Genomic DNA, 6,990 nt, shown 5'->3' on the forward strand with positions numbered 1-6,990 from the left:
TCCTCCACCACTCCTCCTCCTCCTCCTTCACTCCTCCTCCTCCTCCACTCCTCCTCCTCCACTTCACTCCTCCTCCTCCTTCATTCCTCCTCTTCCACTCCTCCTCCTCCTCCACACCTCCTTCTCTCCTCCTCCACTCCTCCTCCTCCTCCTCCACTCCTTCTCCTTTTCCACTCCTCCTCCTCCTCCACACCTCCTCCTCCTCCACTCCTCCTCCACACCTCCTCCTCCTCCACTCCTCCTCCACTCCTCCTCCTCCTCCTCCTCCTCCTCCTCCACTTCCTCCTCCTCCACTCCTCCTCCTCTTCTTTCTCCTCTGCCCCAAGAAAGCGTAAGAATGACAAACAGAATAAAGCAGTGTCTTTTTGATAAAAGATACTTACATCGATTTCACAAATGCATCAGTGTCCTGTTTGCCATCAGTCTTTCTCTAGGATCGACAACATGCGGAGACATCAACGTTATGTCCATGGAAATGACGAAGCCACTGAAACGACCATAGAAAATGGATGTTGAAACGTGATCTCTCTTGAGATGTCCCATGCTTGTAATGGCGGTGAAAAACTGCTGTCAGTGGCTTCGTCATTTCCGTGGACATAACGTTGATGTCTCCGCATGTTGTCGATCCTAGAGAAAGACTGATGACAAACAGGACACTGATGCATTTGTGAAACCGATGTAAGTTATATATCTATTATCAAAAAGACACTGCTTTATTCTGTTTGCCATTCTTACGCTTTCTTGGGGCAGAGGACAAGGAAGAGGAGGAGGAGGAGGAGAGGAGGAGGAAGTGGAGGAAGGAGGAGTAGTGGAGGATAAAGAGGAGTGGAGGAGGAGGAGGAGGAGTGGAAGAGGAGGAGGAGTGAAGGAGGAGTGGAGGAGGAGGAGGGAAGTGAAGTGGAGGAGGAGGAGTGGAGGAGGAGTGCAGTTGGAGGAGTGGAGGAGGAGGAGGAGGAGGAGGAGGAGGAGTGGTGGAGGAGGAGGAGGAGGAGGAGGAGGAGGAGGAGGAGGGAGAGGAGGAGGAGTGGAGGAGGAGGAGGAGTGAAGGAGAGGAAGAGGAGAGGAGGAGGAGTGGAGGAGTGGAGGAGAGGAGGAGGAGGAGAGGAGGAGGAGGAGAGGAGAGGAGGAGGAGGAGTGGAAGAGGAGGAGTGAAGGAGGAGGAGGAGTGAAGTGGAGGAGGAGGAGTGGAGGAGGAGGAGGAGTGGAGGAGGAGGAGGAGGAGGGGAGGAGGAGGAGTGAGGGGAGGAGGAGGAGGAGTGGTGGAGGAGGAGGAGGAGGAGGAGGAGGAGAGGAGGAGGAGGGGAGGAGGAGGAGGAGGAGTGGAGGAGGAGGAGGAGGAATGGTGGTGGAGGAGGAGGAGGAGGGAGAGGATTGATTGGTTAAAATTTCGACGTTTTCATCGGTCAAAACGACTTTATTGGAGACGTTTTATTGGTTCGTTTCCCTGCCTTCTGATTGGCTATTTTATGTTTAGAAACGACGGTATTAATCTGTATTCTAAAAGTGTTGGTTCATTTTAGCGTGGGATATCGACGGGTTTACATCCGTTGAGTGCGTAATAGTTTGTCTTTTAATTTCATTTTATAAATAGATATTCTCGTATAGTTTTAATGACTGGTCAGCAGTACGTAATTATATTATACATTTTCTTTCGAATGATTTTTATACTAGAGTTTCTTTATAACGCATGCGTATTAGCTTTGTTTTCGTGTTATCTCCCGGCCTAACTAAACTAAAAGGAACCAGCGTGTGAGCCATCTGGTCTAGTCGCGTAATGGCTGTCAAGTATTTGAATACTAATTTTTCGCTTAACAGAGGTCTAAATTGAGGCTAGTTTTTGTTTAAATTTCACTGTGGATGTATTGTTGACATTTTGGTAGGAAACGTGGGAGAGCAGGTTGTATTCGGTGAAGTCAAGCTCAATGTTAGTATGAGTAGTACTTCCGGGTCACAGAAGTGTGATTTTGATGTCAGTTTACAGTAATGTGAGCAGAGAAATCTCTCTTAGAAGATACATGACCCTACTTTTCTCTTCATTTTATATCAGTTTTATCATAACTCTTTAAAAGAATTTGTTCTCTGAAATGGGTCTAGCTATGTTTGCTAGCTCTTTGAAAAAAGTCAGTTTTATATAGAATATATAGGGAAAACTATTTAGGCTATTGTGACCTGTAGGGCTGACCCTCGATGTGCGCGAACACGCCCTAGATAAGTATGCAAGACATTCCCATTTTCATAAATACGTCATTAGAAATCAAAATGGCCGCCGCACACGCGCACTTATTATGAATTCTTATATGCAAATGAGTTACTAATTATAGTAACTAGGTCATCCAAGATGGCGCCCGATTGTTTACACACGAACCGGCCCCTATACTACTATTATTATTTATATATATATTATTTGAAATTGTAGAAAAATAGATATATGATAACAAATGACATTTTAAAATGTAAAGTACAAGTTTTATATGTGTATGATGTGTGGAATTAGACTTGAAATGCTTGTTCTTTTCTGACGAAAATAAGAATAAAGCAGGCTTTTCAGGTAAGATATAATAAAAAATATACATGTCTTTGATCAAAGCATATATACAGTAGAAAATATTACTTGACTGAAATCATCTTTACAGTGGCAAAACATTTCGTAATATAATGAAAATATTATGTATGTTTCCTTAAAAGTAATAATTCAATCATAAACTTTATAAATATCTTCCTTTGTAACATGTATTTTGATTGGCTAATTTATTTAAAAGTGTAACTCAAGCGAGCGATACGCGCTAAGCGTATAAATTTGTACGCTAAGCGTATATTTTACCCGGTAAACGCGTAAAAATACACGGTGAGCGTGTACTTTTATAGATCTACCGATTGAAATACACGGTAAGCGTGTAAATTTACACGCTAACCGTGTATTATGGTATCGCTCGAGCGATTTCAGACTTTTGACTCAAACGGTACGTCATATCATCGTGTTGTCAACGTAAACAGCAAAACTTTTTCCAGGGGCCGAACTATCCGTAAACATAGCGATGTCAACCAGATTTGTTGTCTGAAATGTTTTATATTCCAAATTATCTTAAGCAAACATTTATTTAAATACGAAGGACATTTAAGAATCTGCAGAAATGATGTTTGGTAGCATTATTTTATTTACCTAACGATTTTGTTAACAAGTCTATTTCATCTATGATAAAGGTCACTCAGTTTCTATATGAACAGACAAGTTTGATACAATTTTTATTTTAGTTTAAACATTTCCATAACTCCTAAGCAGCTAGAACTTTGGTGGCTTATTTGTGCTATTTCGCTTTTTCCTTCTGACGCAGTGGCACAACGAGAAATTTCGTTATGGTGCCCCGCAGAACGTCTCCCCACCGAACGTCGCCCCGCTGAATGTAATTATGGTGCCCTGTGAAACGTCGTTCAGTCTAATGTGTCCCCTCCCTCGAAACGTCACCCCACAGAATGTCGCCCCGCCAAACGTCGTCTTTTCTCCTTCCGGAATGAGATGACTCTATCAATTAAATTTGAACACCCAAACCCCTGTCCCGCTCACACCAACCTTCAATCAATCAGTGAGTCCATTGATTGGATGTGAACCTTTTAAATAATAAACTTTTTCATGATATATAGATATAGGGCAATAAACGTCCATGCGTGCGTGCGTCCGTCCGTTCATCCGTGCTTGCGTTGGTCCGTCTGTACTCCTAATTTTTGTCCAGATTATAACTTTGCCGTACATTTGGAGAAAACAAAACTTTTATGCTTGTCTCAGTGAGAATGACTGTCGCGAGCAAACATAAAATCTCTTTCTGAAAGGCCAATGTCAGACTCAGCTGAGGAGGTTTAGCAAGTGTTATGCTCTCCAATTTGATGACACTATGTCATCTGGAAGGTGAAAAGACGACAGTCGGCTGGGTGACATTCGGCGGGGTGACGTTTGGCGCCGCGGCATTCGGCGGGGCAACGTTTGTGGGGCGTCCTTACGAAATTCGGTGGAAGGACCTTAGGCGGGGCGACATTCGGGCTCCATATCCGATATGGACGTTTGTTGTTGTGTCGCTGCGATAGAACAAAACAACGAAATTCCTCAAATCCACCACCATATAGAACAGTTTTATAAGAAATTTGGATGAATTACCGTATTTTCCGGATAATACGCCGCTGCACCGTATTGGCCGCAGCCGCATATTTTAACGTTATCAGAAATACAATTTATGGTATAAGCCGCTCCGGCATGTTGGCCGCGGCCTATACTCCGCAAAGCGAAATCGGTATGTTGGTCGCTACTTTGAGGTATGTATGTATATATATTATGTCAATTGTAAATATTTTTAAGATGAAAATCCATTCTTTATTATTATTTTTTTTATTTTAATTTCTGCACAACAATTTTTATATACATGGTAATCAGATTATACATACTTGAAGCAATACCGTCCGTTTGTGTCTATTCATCTTTTGTCTTCAGAAAAGTAGAGATGCGAAACAACAGGGCTAATTTCACAGTTTCTCTTTTGTTGTCAAATACACGCCGAAATGGTGGAGATTTTACAAAGATGGGAATCTTTGAATTATGAACATAAAACATATTGATATCGTGTTAAAATCTATTGTCCATACCGAGATGTAATATTGATATTATTTATAGGCTGCATGAAGGCCATTTAGAAAAAATAATATGACGTATAGGCCGCTCCGACGCATAGGCCTCACCCATGAAAATTTCACTTTTTATAACGCATAGGCCGCGGCCTATTGTCCGGAAAGTACGGTACAAATTTTATCGTTCGGGAACAGGCTTGGTTAGCTGTTTTTCCATTATCCATAGTATAAATGTGTACAAATATGTAATTGTAGTATTAAAATCGCAACCCTGCTTTATAACGCACATATTTAGAACTATGCCCCATTTGGGGCTTGATACGCTGTGTTCGTTGTTCGACAGGTTTATCACATGAGTATTGGCATTAAGCATATATTTTCTAACTTTGTACTTTTCCTACCTTTACCATTCTACACAGGTTTTTGATGTGGAAAGAAATAAAATGTTTCGACAATAAGTACTTAAAAATGAAATAAAGTTACTAAATTTTCTATCAAAATACATATCATAATTTTGAAAGCTCATATCTCTGTTTCTTAAAGATACATAAGATCAATAAATTAAAAACCAGTTATTTTTATATATCAAGTGTAAAAGTGCCGTAGAAAAAAATCTTACGTTTGAAATCATGTTTGTTCCAGTTACAGTAGTCCATTCTTCATACAACAGAAAAATTAAGCATATTCGTAGAAGCCTTGTTGATCGCATAATGAATTTTGGTTATTTCAAATGAGACTAAACTTTAGGTCCTGCAAATCAGGTAGCCTCTGACAGCTTCTTCACTCTCCATAAAATTCATGAACATGCGAAAGAAAACCGGTTCTTGTTATCTTAAGCACTGAGACCCTTATGTTAAATTTTTAACTTGTATTTTCTTGTACGCGATAAAGTTGCAAGATCATACTGCTTCTGGTTATTATTCTTTGAGTTTTCAATTGTCGTTTCAGAAAACCATCTTTAGTTATCTTGTAATTGTAATTTTGAGATTATAAATGTTGTGAAGTATATTTGACGATATGCTGGAGACATTAAAGTATTTTAATCTTAGGACAAAGAAATACTCTTCTGATGTTTAGTGATAGTATTATCTGCCTTTACAGGTTTTGTGATATTACATATTGCTCTAATATTTTGCTGCTCTGGCTTTAATTTCTGATTGAAAACTGAATAAATAGTTTTGAATTCCAGCACTATAAATGATCTTTAGATAAAGTTCTTATTCCGGAGAGCATATTTAACACTGGCACCAGACCAGAAAAAATCCCACTGTACATGTTATACCCTACCCCTAGTAATACTATAAGAACCATGATCATGGACGGGAAAATGCACTAACCTATTTCAGTCGTGCATTTCCCACCTAAAACGCGCAGTTCCATGAAAGACTACCAAGCATATTGAACAAGTGGTAATTTAACTTCGATCGTGCACCTGTCAAATTATCTCAATATTTCATATTGCAGAGATATTTATTCACATACATTTGTATTTAATGTTTTCGTCAACGTTACAGCAAAAAAAAAAACTTGCGTGAACTTCCCTAATGAACGTCCAGTCTAGAGGTCATAGCAGTGTTAGGCGAAAGTAAATTTTAAGTCGCCGGAGAACTGTCGGCTAATATTTTGAAGATTATATAGAAAAAAGGCTAATAAAGCTGTATCACATGTATATAATATTATCTTCTGATGAAAGGCTCATAGTTTGACAATAAAGTATAACATAATCGCGAAATTTAATGAGATTCGTATATAGACTGTGTTACTTCAGTCAAAGTCACCGAATGTGCCTTAGAATGTGTTATTTCCCTTGTTTTACATGCGCTCATGTAGTTCTCTTTTTTCCGCAGTAGTATATTCTAAATATACGCAGTGTGACTTAGACACAGGTAAAGACTCAGCCATTCTGTGCTCGCTGGAAATCTCCAGCAGTGTAGTCATACTGCATGGTGCTGTGGTTCGTAAAGAGAGTGCCAATGGCCCAGCACCTCTGTCTTCAACTCTCAAGGTTTCTTTAGGGATTATCTCACCCTTAGTTCCGAGTTTAAAACCCTATCCTGGGAGCACAGGAGCTATTTGTCCCATAGCTGGGTGGCTATATACTGGCAGGGAAGACATACGCACTCGGCTCCTTGTTCACCAGAAGGCTAGCCTGCGGTGACGGCTGAAAGCGGAAGGTGACAAGCACATAACACACAGCACACCACACTTGACGCATCAGAAGACCAACGCCACACATCTGTAGCAGTTGTTAATTTATTTACAGCTGAATAGGATAGGGATAAGTTCTTTATACATGTTTCCTATTTTACTAAAAATCTATCTTATGCAATTTTCAGCTCCTAATTTCTTTATTTAGGCCTTTCATTAACTGCCTTATTT

This window comes from Mercenaria mercenaria, chromosome 13, assembly GCF_021730395.1.
Source record: "Mercenaria mercenaria strain notata chromosome 13, MADL_Memer_1, whole genome shotgun sequence".
Taxonomy (NCBI): domain Eukaryota; kingdom Metazoa; phylum Mollusca; class Bivalvia; order Venerida; family Veneridae; genus Mercenaria; species Mercenaria mercenaria.